The sequence below is a fragment of the Pan troglodytes genome, chromosome 5, assembly GCF_028858775.2.
Source record: "Pan troglodytes isolate AG18354 chromosome 5, NHGRI_mPanTro3-v2.0_pri, whole genome shotgun sequence".
Lineage (NCBI taxonomy): Eukaryota > Metazoa > Chordata > Mammalia > Primates > Hominidae > Pan > Pan troglodytes.
Genome location: NC_072403.2, coordinates 151,930,321 through 151,950,677, shown reverse-complemented (window position 1 = coordinate 151,950,677; position 20,357 = coordinate 151,930,321). Strand labels below are relative to the sequence as shown.

Sequence of the window (20,357 nt, the reverse complement as noted above, 5' to 3'; positions counted from 1 at the left end):
GAAGGTCTGTCGTTATTGGATGCCGAGGATGTATTTCCATGTCCTGTGCCTCATCAGCAAGTAAAAAAGAGACTCTGACTTCTTAAAAGATAGTCTGTGATTTCTTTTCTGGAACTTAATAAAAAGTCACTCATCATCCGTTTGTGAGTGAGAGCTGTCTGAGAAAACAGAACTGACTACCATATTATTTTTGAATTGTCTCATAGCTTCAACTCTGGAGAGATAACAGTGGGGTTGATGTAGAAATCTTGCCTAAATGCTCCCTACCATGAATGACCACATGTTCCAGCATGGTATGCCAAGGTTAAGTGCCTATTAATTATTCCTTTGTAAATGTTTTGCTATTAATTAAAAGAGAAAACAGATTCAGAAATAAAGCCAGCTTTCATGGGTTCATGATACTCCTTTATAGTAGCAAGAATCTGGGTTAAGTTAATCTCTCACTGAAATAAGCCTGTGGTTAGAAGTAAGCATGTGTTTAGTAGAGACAGCAATAGAATAATGTCTGGGCCTTAACTCTTTCGTATGCTTAAAGTGATTTTGATTATTTCATCAGAACTTCTTCACTCAAATTGAATGATAATATATATCTTATAGAATTTGTTGCTAAATTTTAATTATATAATATCTACTTATTTAATAAATGCTTATTGTGCCACTACCTTGTGCTAGGCTAAGCCCAGGGAATAAGCTGATAGACAAAAATCTCTCTTCTTAAGTTGGATCTTATATTCTAGCAGTGGTTAAAAATAATAAAAATAGAGCAGAGAGAAAGGGATATAGAGAGCAAAATAGAGAAAATGGTTGAAAATCACATTCTGGAGGTGGCCAGTGACAGACCAGTGTAGAATAGTTTGGAAATATATTTTAATGTATAGATGAAACTAATTAGAAGCAGAAAAGTCATAAAATCCAATTTACCTTTGAAAAGATTTACTCTGATGACTGTGTGAAAAATAAGAGGAGCAAGAATCAAATTAGGGGATCATAGAGGAGTTTATTGCAATAGTCTTAGCAAGCAATGTTGAGTTTTTGAACTAACATGTTAGTGCAAAAATTCTTCACAGATTGTTGAATTTAGGGTTCTTTTGTGTGTCAACAGTGTTTGCACATGGATTAGATATAGGGTAGGTAGGAAAGGAAAACAATCAATCTTGGCCTTATCAAAAGGGGGATGCCAGTGTCTAGATACAGGTAAGCATTGACACTCATGAGACTTAGGCCTCAGGGCTCCTCCATTTTGCAGGCTCTTTCCAAGTCTCTTGTCTGACCCTAAAAGTGCATTCATGTTGTTACATATTTTTTATACCTTCCAAAACTAAACTATCTTAACTGTGATTGGTTAAGACCACCATCTCTTTACACTGGGTCACATCACCCCTAAGGCCAAGTGGCATTGCAGTAGTCGTAGACATTTCTGGATCCAGCTAACACGCAGTTGCGCTGGGGATTGTGGTAAATTGTTAAACATGATTCCTAATAAATCACTCCTTTTTTTGTCCCGATCCCTTTGCAATGTAACTCTACTCCTCCCTCCATCAAGAAGTAGGGTCTATTTCTCCACCCCTTGAATCAGTCTGGTCTTGTGACTTGCTTTCATCAATAAAATGTTGCAGAAGTGAAGTCTGAAAGCCCTGCTTGGAGAAAACATGTAGCTTCTACTTTCAATCTTGGAATCCAGTCTCCACAAAAAGAAGTCCAGGCTAGCCTGCGGAGACAGAGAACATGTGGAGAGAAAGATCATAGTGAATGAACTACCATATGGAGAGTGAAGCCACATGGAAGAGAACCACATTGCCCCAGTTTGACAGTAACACCAAAGCTCCATTTATTGAGAATGAAGCAATCTTTGATCTCTTAGCCCTAATCAAGTCACCCCAGCTGACATCACATGGAGTAGAGACAAGCCATCCCCACTGAGCCCCAAATATCCAACCAACAAAACTGTAAGCAATAAAATGTTTACTGTTTTAAACCACCATAATGTGGGACTTTTTTTTCTTGCATAGCTGTAGATAACTGGTATAGGATAATTTAGCTTGATTTCATTAGAATGTATTGATGTGGTTTGTAGTCACTTTAATATATGGTTATGTTGTCGCCTTCTCTCCATGTGTGGGACTGGGCTACAGCAATAGTCATGCCTCCCATTGTGCTGACTGTCCTGGCATCATGACACCAATGTACAAGGCCAGAAATGCTACAGCAAAATGAATCTGTCCCATGATGACTGGCACCCAAAGTGTGTGAACATTGGATGAAAAACAATACTGAAATGTACAGGGCCAGAAAAAATATGAGGAAAATTCTTCCCAGAATTAGCTGTGTAAAATTCTAAGTGAAGGATAGGTTCTTATCAATGATTGATCAAAATGGAAGTTATTAAAAATATACAAATTATCAATTTGCCATGTAATTTGTATGAGACTTACACACAATGAAATTTACCAGAAATGTGTGCTTCTTGGGCACAAACCTGTATCAGAGAATATAAAGTAAGTATATTTGAGAAGGATCGTGCTCAACAAACACTTTGTAGATATTTTTTCTATGAGACCACAGCTTCTAAATATGACAACAATTTTGAAATTTTTAATGACATCATCAATGACTAGCCTGAAGCTGAAGTAAACTTTCTAAACTGTCAAGTATTTAAATTTATTTTAGTTTATTTTTATTGTTAATTTTGTAAAGAAAGGATTATGCTAGAGGCAAGAATGAATATCATTTTATTGTTTCTATAGAAAATATTATAAATGGTGTAATATGGAGAAGTGAGCAGAAATGTGTGGCCAAAAATAGAAAAAAAATGTACAGACATGTTTGAGGCAGTTGATTCTTTCAAATATTATATTATTTTCTGGATTTTTTCTGGATTTTCTGATTTTGCAATTTCTCAGCTTTTAAAATTTTGTAATTTATTGTTGTGATGTCTCATTTTAAAGAAATAGTTAGGCCGGGCGTGGTGGCTGACACCTGTAATCCCCTCACTTTGGGAGGCTGAGGTGGGTGGATCACCTGAGGTCGGGAGTTCGAGACCAGGCTGGCCAACATGGTGAAACCCTGTCTCCACTAAAAATACAAAAACACACACAAAAAAATTGGACGTGCATAGTGGTGGGTGCCTGGAATCCCAGCTACTTGGGAGGCTGAGGCAGGAGACTTGCTTGAACCTGGGAGGTGGAGGTTGCAGTGAGCTGAGGTCTTGCCACTGCACTCCAGCCTGGTGATGAGTGAGACTCTGTCTCAAAAAAAAAAAAAGGAAAAAAAGAAAAAGAAAAAAAGAAATAGTTACATTGCAACCTAATTTTGAATTTATATCTTTTAATTATTTTTCCTAACAAAAGCTGTCTAAACAGTATAAATTTCAAGCCTCAAAAACTCAGGCTATAACCTGGTGGTTTACCATAATTAGAACATTTACCATAATTAGAACACTGAATTTAATATTGAAGGTATAAAAAGACTTTGGAAATTGTAATTTGCTACCTAAGTATGAAGTCTTGCCATGTTTGTGTTTCCTTTCTAAAAAGCACTGAATGGATCCCCAGTGTCTAACTGTGTAAAACAGCTGAGACGTCACTGCTTTACAATCTCTTGAAGGACAAGTGCTCATCTTGGCTCATCTTGGAACCCACTTCAGAACCCAGGGGAAGTGGTAAGTGTTCTAGGGTACGCATTGGAAAGGGAAATATACAAACAGGGCTGAGGATATCTCGGGACACAAGCAGCCATTAATATTTTAAGATGACCAACAAGCAATAGTCAAGGAGCTCCCATTGGGCAACTCTTCTCAGCTCTGAAGAGAAGAGCCAGTGAAAATCCCCAGCAGGGCTGGGGTGCTCACCTGGTGGCCAGTAGGTGGTCTTAGGCATTGGTCCCATTCCCTCATTGTTTTTGCTTCTAGCAATAATAGCTGCTCCACAGCCTGTCAATTAAGACATTGCTCCCCTACACCTCCAATTATTATTTCTTTTTCTTTCTTCCTTTCTTTTTTTCTTTTTTCCTTTTTTTTTTTTGAGACAAAATCTGGCTCTGTCACCCAGGCTGGAGTGCAGTGGTGGGACCTCAGCTTACTGCATCCTCTGCCTCCCGGGTTCAAGTGATTCTCCTGCCTCAGCCTCCTTGTAGATGGGACTACAGGAGCTCACTACTACGCCAGCTAATTTTTGTATTTTTAGTGGAAACGGGGTTTTGCCATGTTGGCCAGGCTGGTCTTGAACTCCTGGCCTCAAGTGATCCACCCACCTCAGCCTCCCACAGTGCTGGGATTACAGGCGTGAGCCACCATGCCCGGCCACCTCCAATTATTTCTGATGAATGCTTCAAGATCCTCTTTGGAAGTTTGAAAACAAAAGAAAAGAAAACCAGCCACCAGCCAACCAATGACCAAACTTGCTCTTTGTTTTCTTCCTAATTTCTAATTCTCCTGGAGCCAATGTAAAAAGAGAAAAGTCATGCATAAAAGTAAGCACAAATAATAATATATCAACAAATACTCATATGTACCCCACAAATATATAAAATATTAGGTATCAATAAAATAAAATAATCAGTATTCAAAGCTATTTCAAACTCAGAAATGCATCTCACCAATTATATATATATCTATAAACATCACAAATAATAGGATAATTGGGCATGTCCAGGATTATATTGGAGAAGCAATGTGCTCACAGCATTGAAAGAGCAAATTTCTTCACCCACTTGCAGATGATATAATTTTAACCTCCAATTCCCCTGTCTCCATTGTTCATCTCCTCCAGGACTGTGAACAGATTTCATCAGTTTTTGGTTTCATTATTCCTCCACTGTGATATCTGTCTCAGTTTATAAACATATTCAGATCTCTTCAATAATTTAAAAAAGAATCCTTCCCTGAATCCCTGTTCAATATTAACTAACTGAAACCTACAGGGTAACGAATCAGTTTTTAAAAAAGAAAGATAAAGAAAATATCTGCGTTTTCTATAATATTATACGAACTTGAAAGGCAAAGAGTTAGATGACATTTTCACATAATGTGCATATTGTTAGATTAAGTATGATTTATATGTTTAAAATTAAACCTTTTTTAAGTTTTATATGCAATAATAGAAGTATTTCCTATTTTATGGCGTAAATCTGGTTGTCCATATGCAAGTTAACAGCATTTGAGGCTTCTTTTTATAATAACTGGTAAGATCTTGCCCATCGGAACTTGGTTGCTGGTCATTTCTTTGAAGCATTTCCCTATTGACTGAAAGCAACTAAAAAGGTAGGTTTGTTTAGGATATGAAAACTAAGTTACCCTATGGCCCCCAAACCACATTAGATATTGATTAATTACTTATATTCAAGTACAACATTGACTTACATTAAAAAACCTTAGGTTCTAAATGTCCTATGCCTAACCTATTCAGTACAATGTGACACAAATTCAACTTGGTTTCCTATACTGGTTATGCCAAAATAAAGCTATTTCTTTATTAAAAATAAACATAATGAATGCTATTAAGGTGGCAGCTTCATATTCTCATAAGGTTTTGCTGTTCAAGCTAATCTTTAAAGGTTTTACCAGTGATACTATGTAAGTGGGTTTGCATCCACATGTGTAATGCCTTTATTTCTACCAAATCACTTACAATGTCCAGATAGACATATTTGTCTAAGTTAGCCAAACTGTGGCAATGCCTTTTAAATGCCAGATAAAATCTGTTAAAATTTGTATCTTTTCATATGGGCTTGGGCTTTTAATTTTAAAACAAAGATTTTGAAAAACTGAAACCTACAAGATGGATTTAAAAGTTATTAAAATTATCAATAAATAATATGAATCATGTTAATACACATTATTATTACAATCTGGGGATATTTTAAGAGAAAAAAACAATATCTCCTTTCTCAGTGAACATCAAATAAGAGGGCCGTTGTGATATTTAAAATTTTGTCTTCATTCATCTTTGTAGAATAAGCTTTTGGAGAATGAGCTATCATTAGGAAAATTTTCACTTTACATTTTTGTCAGTTTCCATCATATTTTGCTATGAAATACCAGAAACTTTCAAATAAATTTCAATTTCTGAAACTATCAACACATTATGTATGGCTTTTCAGGTCAGCTTTCTGGTTCTAAGTCTTTTTTTAAATTGGTATCGTCCACTTTCTTTTTCTTAGTTATGCAGGAATTATAATATGGGTCTTCTGTCAGAGCTCTACAGCTCTTAAACCAAGGTATCACATATCTTCAAGACTGCTGAATACTGGAAGCAAAAAAAACCCCATGAATTTTGCAGGTATTTATGAGAATATTTATTAAGAACACATAGTACACATAAATAGTGTGGAAGTCCAATATTTGATTGAGTTCTCTTTTCCATGATGTGACTTTTTTTTCTATTCATACTTATGAAAGTATAACTGCATTATAGCAGCCTTGATTTCAGCAGCATTCCATAGCTTAAGAGTCCATCCTTCAGTAACTCATTGTAATGAAAAGGTCACTTGCATCTGCCAATAGAGTTTCTCTCTGCTTCAGCTTACATTAAGAGAAATATCCCTTAGAATCAGCCTAAACCAATATAATAGATACTTCTGTACCTATAGGCAAGGTATCTAAGAGGAGAACATGTGTTAAGTAGAAAGTACATCCCCTATCAATGAATAGTACACAATTATCACACATAGATTTACATAGCCTACCTTGTATGACATACTCACTTTGCCACCATAGTTCTGTAGTTCTTTAAGCAATGTTAAAAGCATTCTGTTCTTATTTTTGTTTTTTTCCGTTTTGTTAGAAAACATGTCTTTCTTTCATGTCCTTGACAAAATTTTAAATTGTCTAAATATATGCACATTCACACCATCTTCTAGATTTGTTAGATTTTCAAAATACACGAAGATGAGACGTGATTCCAAACTTTGGTCCGATGAGCAAGAGAAACTAAGACAATAGTAAAGGAACAGAAACCTTTTTCAAATCCCAACACCTCCACCAGCTACTCCAAGTTTACATTAAACCTCCAGAAAGGTTTGTAGGGTGATAAACATACTTCTAAAAGAAGATCTTAATGCTCAAGAAAATCTGATACACAATAACTGCTATCATAGTTCCACTCAGAGAATCTTCTGTCCTTATTTAAAGTATGTCATTTCCTTCCTTCGGAGTTCAGAAGCAATAATAAAAAAAAAGTAAAATGTTTTCCCCCTTATTTAATTACAATCAAATGAGGTTATTGTTCTTCCTATGAACCAAGAATCAAGGCATTGGAATGAAAATAAAAACTAATTTAACAAAAGAAACTACACAAAATCACTTTGTTAATTTAAAAAAAATTAAATTCACACCTCAGTCACAGATATCTACTGGGAAATATGCATCTTGCTTAATTAGTCTTGGTAAAATCTAAATATCATCAGCTTATTTTGTGAGTGTAGTCAGCTGATGCCCAGATTGGAAGCTTAGGAGAAACTATGCTACATTGTCCAGTACAAACATGTCATTCACTGAGCTGGAACCAAACTTCCCGCTGTGTCCTTCCCCCAGTTCAAAATCCCCGTAGAGTTTCCAAACAACAGTGTAAATAAGATAGGTCCTTTCATCAACTCACACTCATGACTAAATCAGAACATAACAATGCTTAGCAGAAATTGATATTTTACCCTATGAATTAGTAGGGAGAAAAAATATTTTGCATGAGTGTGTGATTTGTCTTAAGTTTTGAACTAAAGGGTGGGGGAGTAGCTTGGTTCTAGTTACCATCAGGACCATTCATCAGAATTAAGATCCCAGTATTACAGAGCTGGAAGCCTCCTGCAGAGGTCATCAAGCCCAACCTCCTCCCTGTTAATCAAAGGGAAGCCCAACATATGCCCCAGCGTGCACTATGATTTGTAATTTGAAGTTGACAGGGTATAGAGTTCTCGGAAATTATGAATAAATTACCTTACCATTTTCTGCCTTAGTATCGCCATCTCTACAATGAGGACAAGAGTAACTGTTTCAAAGAGCCATGGCAAACCAATCTGAAATTCACAGAAGAAAAGTCATATTGATAAATTAATGTAAAAGATGAATTTGTGACTAATAACCTCAGGATAGAAAAGAATACATGCTTAAAAAGTGCAAAACATAGGTAGCTTAGTTTTCAAAAGCAGAGGAACTAAATTTGAAAAATTAAAAATAGCATCAATAGAGACTATATGGAAATAGTCTCCCTGATATTTTATAATATTTTTGATCCATCTCTGAATTGCTTTTTCTGTCATCTTTATGCCTCTAATTTCAGAATATTCAGCAGAATAATAGGTCTCCTGTTGTAGATCCAATGTTAAAAATAGCATTAACATTGTAGAGATTAGGAAGGTGGTACTGAGAATATTGATTAGCCAATAATTGGCATGTTCCTAGAAAGGAGCATGGTTCTGAATCGAACATAGCATCCCTTTAAAAATGATGTACTGATACTTAATCAGGTTATGCAGCTTCCTTCCTCCCCTCAAAAAATTGCTCTAACAGTAGCTGAGTATCCCTTGCTGGTCAGCATCAAAGCTGAAAGAGTGACCCCAGAGCAAGAAGATCTGCTTCTGATTCTCTGGGTTCCCTGCCCAAGGGGAGGAGGAGCAACTGTCAGGCAGACCAGAATGGGAAAGATCTTTTCAGATTTAGAGTCTTTCCTCAGTGACAAAGTTGAAGCCATTTGGGGCTCAATATTGCAGAGTTAACTCCAGCCACTAAAGTACATCAAAACAGAAAAAAAAATTGACAAGAATGCCATGTCTTTGCATCACATTTTCAAAAGCAAGGGGGAAGAACCCTATAACCTCTGAGAATGCAGATAATATGAGGTAATAGGCAAGTAAGGCAAAAATATGACTATCTTCCCGCCCTCAGCATCCAGAAAAGATGATTACTGTAATAACCATCATATTTTTCTATGCATTAAATATTTAAAAACTGTAAGATCTGGAAAATGTGGATATCAGCCCTTTAAGTAGCTGTGCTATCTAAGTATCATAGTAACCTTCTCTAGCTTTACCATTTTGTGAAGGAGCTCACCTGCTAGAAAACAGTAACTATAGGATGGCTTTCCTTGCCTCACTCAGAAAAAATACTATTCAACACATTATATATTTTTAATTTGTCTCATAGTTTTTATTGATATCTAAACTTTTCTATTTGGTCAAATAAAGAATGAGGGAATACATGAAATAACCCTAGTTCCAAGGTGACCCACGAACAAATGGATTCATACACAGAGACATTTGAATTAACAAATTACCATACAATTCTGGGTCAACACATGCATGTGTGTGGTCACTCACTACCCCTCACCCAGGGAAGACATCACTGATCAATATAGAACATGCTTCATTTAGAGCTCTCTCCTTCCCCCCACACCCACCCTCACCTAAAGGCCTTGTGGTTTTTCAGTTTTTTCTCAACATGTCACTCTGGGTAATTACCACTCATTTCCAAAATGAGGAAAATCAAATGTGGATCCCCATGAAGCTTATTGATCGCAAGGGCACTTGGGCCAGATGAAATCTAAGAGGTTCTTCATGTCTTCCAAAAGAATCATCAGTGTTTCCTGTTCTGTAGAAACTTCTCTCTTCTAATTTCCTTTGAATAAAATGCTTTCCAACTGAATTAGTTATCTAGGGGTTGCCATAACAAAGCAGGATAGAGTGGATGCCTTAACCAACTGAAATGTATTTCCCTGAAGTTCTGGAGGATGAAAGTCAAAGATTAAGATGTTGGCAGGATTGGTGTCTTCAGAGGGCTCTCTTCTGGGCTTGTACACAGCCATTTTCTTTCTGTGTCTTCACATGGTCTTTGTCCATGTCTGTGTCCAACTTTCTGTTTCTTATACGAACACCAGCCATACTGGATTAATGTCTACCCTAAAGACCTTATTTTCACTTAATTACCCCTTTAAAGACCTTATCTTCAAATACAGTCACATTCTGAGGTACTGAAGGTTAGGACTTCAACACATGAATTTGGGAGAACAAAACTCAGCCCATAATATGCACATTACTTAAAACTGAGTTATTCTTTAAAAATAAGCCAAGTTCCACAACATTATGAGGTATTTACCTTTATATTTCAAATGATAATATATTTACATTGATATGTTTCAACTGCATTCCTTCAGTCATCTGTATTATCATGGTATGGCATCTATGGTAAATTGTGTATTGAAATACTTGTACTGTTCTTTTCCTTTTGTGACATTTAAAGACAAAGTCAAGGTTTGCAATTATCTTTCCTAGCTGATTCAAATTCCTATATGGTGATGACCTTTGACCTTGAATTTCTGCCTCTAAAGTTTCTCCTTTCTTCCTGTTATTCTAAACTTTCATGTATCCAGTTTCAGGATAATTTACACTATTAGAAACCAATCTTCTGTGCTTTCTCTTTTTCCATTTTGATCTTATGCCTTGATACTTATCACTGTTACTAATAATCTCTCTTCTTAAAATAATGTGTTCAGTAAGCAAAGTTTTTTGGGGAGGTAGAATACTATTTCCTGAGAACTCAGCCTTAGTATCTATGTGTGTTCAGGTGTTTCTATATAACATTTCAATAGAAAAGTCAGATTCCTTTTGACCATAAAAAATGCTTATCCTCAATAAAAAAAAAGTAGTTGTCCTTTAATAGCTGGAATGTTTTAAATGTATTTTGCTGTATACCTTCTGTAACCTCTCAGCAGAATTTCATAAAAAGTTGAAATTGATGTTTTCCCCTATAAGTTGGTGAATTTCTTTAATTAGGTAAAAAAGAAGGAAAGCATTTTGGAACACTCATAAAAGAACTCCCAAACTAGTGAAAAATCAAGGCTGTCATAATTGACACAATGGAATAGACAAATGCTGGGTATTTAAAATACCTAGCAATACCGGGAAGACTGAAAAATCAAAGATCTAAAGCTCTCTCTTCTCCCTATTATTCAACAACATTAAACATTCCTTTAAATTCATATTAACATAGAAGATCCAGACAAACCAATAATTTGACAACTTGTAACAATTAATTAATTGTGTAGATTAAACCTAAAGCAAACCTTAAAATTAGACACGCTAAAAACATAGTTTGAAAGGTCACATGACTGGCGTTGCAAAGCCTGTTTTACTGTGCTGCTGCTTCTTAGAAACAATTTATTGTGTACTGAGTCAACTTAGTAACATAAGATTTACAAATATGGAAGTATCTCAAACTGAAGTGTAGGTTTAATATCTGCCTATTGAAAATTTCTTTAAAAAATGAATTCGCTTGGGTTACTCTTACTCTTTTTTTAGCAGAGAATCAATTATTAAAATTTCATTCTTTCTATTTATGAAGTCATTTTTATCCTTTCCTGAAAACAATATCCAACACTCATAAATTACTAGAACCCCTGAGTATTTCCCAGAAAACAAAATGCAGTCTTTTCCTGAGTCAGCTTGTACTTGTGCTGACAGATTGACTCACAGTCAGACTTGATGCTTTATGGTTTTTTGGCCAGACTTCCATCTGCACAACGGGTTGAGGTATAAGAATATCTCTGCCTTGGCCACTGTTGTTTTCAGCACAGCTTCACTTGTTCAGTGCCCTTTACTTAACCTTGATACAAAAAAAGAAGTCAAGCCTAGGCATTTGCCTTTTACCAAATAAAATTTTATTAAATATGTGCATTTGTGTCTGTGTGTGGAACTGGAATAGGCTAGGAGCAATGCCAAAAGGAAAAGTTGCAACACAAGTTTGAACAGCAAGTGTCTTTGACTTATTGCTGTGATTATACTAATTGCTCATCTACTTGGTGGGAGGTTGCAGGAAGCTGTTTTGAAGTAATCAAGCTGAGATGGGCCCTTCTATTTATAATAGTTCTGCAAATTCTTATACCCCAAAAAGACTTAATTGCATTTTTCTTCTTTTAAAAATAGATTCATTCTCCCTTCTTCTCACCATTTCCATTGCTTCAATCCAATAATAAATATTTGATAGCTTCTTAGTTATTATATGAATAAGCATAAATTATCCTTTATTTCATAGATCTGAACAGAAAGCCCTCAATATTCATTATTGGATTTGAAGTGCAATACAAACCTTCTACAAAATAACAATAATTCTTTAGGTAATCTCTTGTAGAGGGCAAATTTTATGCACATATCATTCTCGTGAAAGTAGTTCTGTGTTATGAGAAAAACAACGATGGCCTTTGCTCAAAGCTTCAATCCATATTTATTTAGTAACTATTTTATTGCTATGATTAGCATTGTTATATCACTGAATAGCATAGCATCAGCAGACATAAGTCTTTGTTAGCACCATATGTGGTCTTTTATACTTTATTTCAATTTATTCTGGGTAAGAATTTTTTAATAAAAATTCAAATGTCGATAAAAGACATTATTTTGGAACTCTTTAGGAGTGTAGACATTTCATGTGCTACTTAATCCTTCTATGTGCAGTTCTCTTTTGCTATTTTATCCTGATAAACAAAGACTGCATCATGATCTGGTAAGAGCATGTAAAGAATCACTCAAACCCAAAGACCTCAACTGTGTTACTTCCTAATTCAATGGATTTGGATTTTTCTGAGCCATAGTTTACTTAGCAATATACACTGGACATTAATATCTACTTTAGAGTAGTTGTGAGATTAAGTAACTAGCAGCCATAACATATATGGCACAAAATAGAAACTAAAGTTTACAGTGACTTCCCTTTTCTTCAAAATACCCACAAAATTGTATTGTCTGTAATGCCTTTTAGTACTTTGGGCTTTAGGAACTATTTCTTATTCCTGTCTCTTGTTCATTCTCTTCTATCTTTAATTTCTCTTTAAATGTTAAGCAAGTATTAATATAACAAATGGTATGAAACCATTTTAAGAAAAGCCTACATGCAAATATGTAATTAGAAGTTCATAAATTAAGGTGTGATGAATTTCATAAAATAAGTCACAGAATTATTAAATACTGGACCTGAGAGAAACCTGAGAAATAGCTGGTCCAATCCTCTGGTTTTGCAGAAGAGGAAACCACAACCAGAGAAGTTAATTGATTTGCTTAGGGGCATATAGTTGCAATTTTTTAATGTAAAGCACTCTTGTGCACTTCAAATAATTACACTTTTAAAATTTTACTTTCATACTGTGTTTAAAAAAACTAATATTAAATAATCTATTTTATGAACAATTACATAAAGTTGAAGATGATTATTTTTATATGTGTGGGGTTTTGTACACGAGGCATGGTTTTATCTTCACAATCATTTCTCAACTGCACTGTAGTTTTGTGTGTGCATCATACTTCACATGCACACAAAGTTTAGCTCTACTCTGGGGTTTTTGAATGGCTGTTCTAGGTGGAGATCCTGGAACACATCTGCATCTTAACAAGATTCAACATCTGAACCTGTAAAACTTTAGACAGAATTCAACCTGATACCATTAAGGAAAGAACCACCAGAATAGATATCTCAACATCTTAATGAGTCTAGAATTGAAGCAAGCCTTGTAGAAGGGAAAATCCTCCCCAATTAAACCTAGTCTTTGAAAAGGTGGTTAGATATTTCAGAAGATGAAAATAGCATCCATAATAAGTTATCTGAATTTAGGCAAGAATTAGGAAGAAAAGACAATTCTCAGTTCCTCTTCCTAAATTTGTCTCTCCCATCTTCCCCATAATGACCCCCACTTTTCCCACAGGGACCAAGGTAACTATTTGACAATTCCTTCTTTGCAGCTATTTCCTGATGAGCTAGATGGAGAATTCACAGATTAATGCCAACCTCTTCAAATAACTGTATATGATGAAAAGGAAACACTGGCATGGTTTGTCCATGTGGCAGGTTTTTAATATTTATTCAAAAAATATGTACTGGAAAGAGAAAACAGATATGGGAAACTAAGATGTATCATTCATATAAGAATACAATTTTGTCTATTAATGACCACAGTGTGTGATATTTAATTGGTCTTCAGAATAATTGCATATCAAACCATCTAAATCTGATAAGATGTTTGGTCAATAATGATCTCCACATAGGTTATTGAATTTTTGCCCAGATGGCACTGGTTGAGGCCCAGGGAAGCTCTAAGTTTAAAAGAACTTGAGGAACAAAAAAGAATAAAAATTAGGTACAAGCCTTTTAAAATTTATGTTGATCCCAAGTTCATTATTTTGCCATTTGGGTAACGGTTATATATTTTTTGGAGCTCCCATGATATCTTAGACATAAACCCACACGAAGTAGATATTCAGTATCTATGACTTAGGGGATAGGCTGATCTATTTCATCTCTTTCCTTCTAATGGTTGTTCAATAAGTCATACAGTAACTACTGTAGTTGCTGTATTGAAGTAGTCAAGTGAAAAGAATATTTTTTTCTCCCTTGAACAGTATTTTCTGCTAACACTGCACACTTGTAAAAGCCCTTGAATATTTCAGCATAGGCATCAGATAAACATATAAATAACTAGATAAATAACTGAAAAAATGCTGCAAATTATTTGGCGATAAATATAAGCACACCACAAATTACAAGGTTAATGCTTAACATCTTTTAGAAAATGCTTCCAAACTAAGGCTGTATTGTTAACATGAGATTACGGAAAAGGATTTTGTAATACTTAAAAGTTCTTGGACTGTTGGACAGTGAGTATTTTCTAATTGCTGAGCAAAAATAACAATATGGCATGATTCAATTCTGTAAGATTGAATGATTTAAAAAAATCAAAATCAAAGGCTCTTCTGTTTGTACCATGAAGGATTTGGAGTTACATTGTAAATAAGCACTGGAAAGAACACATACAATTTAAGTAGCAGTCAGGACCAGTGGAGTAAAATTTTTGGAATGCTTTAAATGATTATGAGATTGAGTAAGAAAATCGTAATGCCCAATTTTCTCTGAAAAAAAAAATGTTATAGATGCCCTAAACAAGACACCAATGGTTGATAAAAAGGCAAAAATAAAAAATTTGGTCCCTGAATGATGACAAGTCAATGCAAATAGTGTGCTTTCCATTGGAAGCACAATTCCATATGTTCGTAGGCCAGCTCTGTCAGGCCCATTGGCAGGCCATCCTGCTGTGCTCATCCTCAGTATGACACTCACCAGGCAGAGATGATGATGTACAGAAGCCAGGAAAATTTCCACTACGTGTCATGATCATGAGAGGCATAGCCTAGCTGCTGCTGAATGGTGGCAGCAGAAAATTCAGTCAACATATTTTAACCTTCAGAGTTATTCAGGCACATTCTGATCTCACCAAATGAGCTGATAAGAGTGAAGTACAAACTTGGCGTCAAACAGCTGTTTCCAAACAACCAATGGGAGGCAAGGCAAAGGAGTGCTTTCTTTCCGTTTTTAGGTACAGTCAGTGCTTTTCAAGGCTAAAACTTCAACAACAGTTTTTCCATTGCATAAAACACAAACAGCTAACCTTTTAAATGTATAGGAACACAGCGGGGTAATAAAAATAAAAGGAAGAAGAGAAGAAGAAAAAGAATAAATGGAAGAATAACTTAAATGTTATAGGGTAAAACCAGCCAGGTTCTAAAGACAAAGCACTCTGTGAACATTACATTATGCAGTTGATTCGACCCTAATTCAAGTCAAGCTGGTTCAAATGTTTCACTTGAAATTTTTTTGTCCTTTTTTGCTTGTTGCTTATCCTGAAATCTGATCTACTTGTAGGTTTAATGCAGGGGACAGGCAAAAATCTGACCTATCCTTAGTATTGTAAGGGATTGCACTAAATGTGGGAGTAAGAGCAATAATTCCACAGCTTCCTTCTTGGAAACAGGCCCAGCTTGAAGAAATAAAAATAGAAGTGTCTGAATGCAACTAAAAAGCTCAGCCACATGGAATTAAAATGCCAATTCCCTTTAGCCTTTTTTTTTTTTTTTCAGTCATCAAAATTCCTAAGCCCACAAATTCAAAAACTCTTACAGTCCAGCATCTTTTCTGGTAACCCATCACTTGAAGTCACATTGATCCAAAATGACTGCATATTGAATAGCTTCAACCCAGCTGTCCTCATACTTCTAAAAAATTATTACGTTTAAAATGTAGATAAATAAATACATATGCCAAAGGGCACTAGAGTTCCAGGACAGGACTCGTTTAGTTGATGTTCATCCTTATGATTCCAGAATACACTTATATTAAGTTTTTTACGTTCTAAAAAAACACATTTTAAATTGAAATTTAAAAATTCCTAATATTTTTGCCAACCTCTGTTTCTAATTTGCCCAAGGGCCCTGTTTAGCATATTTGCAGTATCATATATTCAAAGTGGAAGAACGGGAAACAAAAAACAGATTTAGGAAACCAAGATTTACCACTACTATGAGATGATAATTTGGTGTATCTCATGATGACTACATACATTAAGTGTTTTTATGAGTGCTTCCATATTTTAAATTGTCTTCTGGATGGTAGATATATCAACATTCTCGGAAAAATTGAATTTCTCTGTCACTCTGCTGTTCATTGATCTTTTGTCTGCATGTGGTCTTTTTGAAATTAAGTGAAACTCTTTGTTTAAAAGAGATGCTTAGGGTGCAAAGAGGAATAAGAATCCGGCCTAGGCCATTTAAACTCATGTTTATCCAGTATTCATCATTTTCTCCTCTAACATATGAACATAGTTTCCAAAACCACAAATCTCACACGTGTTTAGATCCAGACTTGTAAACAGGTTTGATTTCCTTTTATTGAGCATCTTCCTTCCTCTTCTCTTATTGCATTCAGCTGGCTCTAATTCCTTCTCGTGTACTTAAAGAAATGAAATATTTTGTCTGAATTAAGAATAATCATGTGTTTGAGAAGATCAATCCTGAAACAATAGAAAAGTGAATTGTTTCCAATGGATCTGTTTACAGTGACTGAGCAACTAGGATTTGGATGAATAAATAAAAAGACCAGTAATTTTATTGAGTTACATTGTTCAATTTCAATTGTGTCTCTTAACATAAACAGCTTAGTGATTGATGTATTATTGAATATTCGTGGAGTGTGCCTGTAATGAATATGTTTATGAGTGACCCTCTGAGAGTAAATCAATGTTAGAAAGAGACCTCTGTTTTTTAGGAGTTTAGATGATTGCAAATCAAACTTTCAAATGTCCAGATTTTAACACCTAGTACTTTGAAATTTAGAGGGAAAATTAAAAGTACCCAAAAAGCAAACGAGCCAGTGAATTATGGGAAAGAAAAAAAGAAAACTTTTTTTTTTCTTTTTTCAGACAGTGTCTTGCTTTGTCACCCAGGCTGGAGTGCAGTAGTACAATCGCAGCTCTCTGCAGCCTCGTGCTCCTAGGGTCAATCTGTCCTCCCACCTCAGCAGCTGGGACTACAGGCATGCAGGACCACACCCAATTGATTTTATTGTTTTTGTTATTGTTGTTGTTTTGTTTTTGTTTTTGTTTTTTCATAGAGATGGGGTCTCACTCTCTTGCCCTGGTGTGTCTTGAATTTCTGGCCTCAGGAGAGCCTCCTACCTCAGCCTCCCAAAGTGTTGGGATTACACGTGTGAGCCACCACATCCAGCCAGAATTCTTATTAACCTTTTTCAGTATCTGAGGCCATTATTTGGAAGCATCCTTAAGAAAATGACCAAAACATCACCATGACAGAGTCAAACACACTAGTGTCTTAAACAAATCATGCTCTTTTCTTTTAAAATTACGCAACTATTAATAGGCATGTAATTCTACTTATTATTCTCCCTAGTGGATAATTTATCTCTGTGAAAATGCTCCTCCTAGTAAGGTATTGAACTACATTTTGTCTTGAGCTTCATAGATGTCCAAGTATCTGAATTGATTGATGAGGCAAGGATATTCAATTGCAGAATCCCTCACTTCTATACAATTCATGATCTCCCTCAATTGCTCTATTTTCTAAATGCTTATGACCTGGTCCAAGGAACTCGTAAGTCTTAGAAACGTATCTCCCACCATTCTTGGAATCGCTGCCCACAAAAATCATACACAAATGGGATGCTTCAATAATTTCTAAGTGGGGGAATGCCTAGGAAATGCAATAGACTGTTATCCTCAATCAGGAGGATATACAATCTGTTGATACAGCCTGGGGTTAGACAAGTAATGTCTCTATGACAAGGTGCTAAACTATGCTCTATCTTCCAATAGTACCTCTTCCTTCTCACATCTTCCAACTGGTATCTCTTCCCAGATTCTCTACTTATTCTCTTTTTTTCTATCTACCCATATATACAGAAATATCTTTCAATCATATGTGTACAACTCCAAAATTCTTATTTCAAGATTAAATTATTTCTCAAGCTTATTCCTGTCTTACGTTTTCAACTGCCTGCTACTTTCCCCCCAAAATCCACATTCTGTTAAACCAGATGTCCTTCCTGACTTCTTTATTTCTATGTATGTGCCAAAATTCCCCTAGTCAGCTTAAAATTCAGTCATCTTTTTCCATTTCCTGTCTTCCTCAATTCACTACTATCACCTTACATTTACATTTTGCTCCACAATTCTCAAACTGTTTCTATCTATATATTTTTATTTAATTGTAATAAATATGTGAAGTATGGGGAAATAATGCCTAGGTACTTGCTAATAGTAGTCCAGTTCATGAACCAGTAGCATGGCTGTCACCTGCGAGACTTTCAGAAATACAGAAGCTCAGCCTCCATCCCAGACCAACTGAATCAGAATCTGCAATTTAACAAGATCCCTGAGCAAATGATACATTATGGTGTTTTAAGTATTAATCTATTACTTGGAAAAGGTAATAGATTTGCTTAAGATATCACAGGCAGTAAGTGGAAGAACCAAAATCGAAAACAAAATATTCTAGCTTTCCAAGCCCAAATACAACGTTATTACAAGTGTGGTCCTCAGACCAGCAGCATCGGCATCATCTTGGGAGCTGGCTTAGTAAAATACAAATGCTTGGGGCTTGCCTCAGACCTCTAAATCAGAATCTCTGGGGGTAGGGGCCAAGGAATCAGTCTGTTTGCAAGTTCTGTTGATAATTCTTACATATGTTAAAGCTTGGGAAGCACTACTTTAATGTAAAATATATCTACTGAGTTCAATTAGGTGCCACTTTGTCTGCCATCATTCCTTCTTTTCTATGTCCTTTTCCACCTTCATATCTAATTAATGATTCCCTTTTAGGAAATAAGCTAATAGCCGTCTTCTTCTTTAACCAACCAATCCAGGTATCTCTCTCTCTCTAAATCATCTCTTATGCATTCATTCATTCAAAAAACATTTCAGTGTCTCAGACAATAGGTTCATTGCAAAAATTTCAGTGGCTCCCACTGCCTCCAAAACAAGGCAATTCTCTTCACATTGCCCTTAATGAACCTTTCCATTGCCATTAATGAACCTTTCCATTGTCCTTAATGGGAACCTCAAACTCCCATTTTTCTTATCTGCCACTGTTGTTCTGTATAAGGCTATACTCCAGACAAAAGGTCAGGAGGAAAAACCCAAGGCAATCCACTAAAACAAGGACATACCTCTAGGTGAGATTCTGTCTCCAGCAGCAGAATCTGAGCTGGTGTTGAGTCAAAGCCTTTGCAGGGCAGACACTCAGGCTCTTCCTCCTGGAGCCAAAATTTATCTTAAAAAACGATTGGCTGGCTGGGCGCTGTGGCTCATGCCTGTAATCCCAGCACTTTGGGAGGCCGAGATGGGTGGATCACCTGAGGTCAGGAGTTTGTGACCAGCCTGGCCAACATGGTGAAACCTCATCTCTACTAAAAATACAAAAATTAGCTGGGCATGGTGGCACATGCCTGTAATCCCAGCTACTCGGGAGGCTGAGGCACGAGAATTGCTTGAACCCTGGAGGCAGAGGTGGCAGTGAGCTGAGATCACGCCACTGCACTCCAGCCTGGGCAACAGAGCAAAAACCCCATCTCAAAAAAAAAAGAAAAGAAAAATTGGGTTTGACTCACTGTCAGAATTGAAAGAGGCATGGATGTATAGTGAAAAACATGGACCCAGACAGTTTTTCACAGTATGGAGGGAGTTTTTTGAATGCTTGACAATCATTTAGTACAAGCACCAACTATGAAGCCACATAGATGAAGAGCCATAAACATAGTTAGAAAGACTATAGGTAGAGGGCCATGTTCTTTGAATTGCCTAGTGTCAGGAATGTAATAGGCATTAGAGAACTTCAAATGACTCCTCATCTTATTCTAAACCAGATAACTGGGTTCCACTGTGATGGAACGTCTTATACTAAATCCAGTGCCTTATCGGCAACAGCCTGAGGTGTTCTGATACCCACTGAGGACTTTACATTACAGCAGTAATTCCCAATTTTGGCTGCAGGCTAAAATCATTAGTGGAGTTTTAGAAAAAAAAATTATACTTAGTGCCTTTATC

The 20,357-nt window shown here is 35.9% G+C and overlaps 1 long non-coding RNA gene across 1 annotated transcript; it reads right to left on the bottom strand.

Moving 5' to 3' along the window:
- Positions 1-977: 977 nt before the first annotated feature.
- On the bottom strand, positions 978-15,196 carry LOC107975401 (uncharacterized). Its single transcript, XR_001718919.1, has 3 exons — positions 15,086-15,196; positions 7,933-8,007; positions 978-1,708 (listed from the first exon to the last, which is right to left on the bottom strand). It is a non-coding gene; the product is annotated as an uncharacterized LOC107975401 (long non-coding RNA).
- Positions 15,197-20,357: the final 5,161 nt, after the last annotated feature.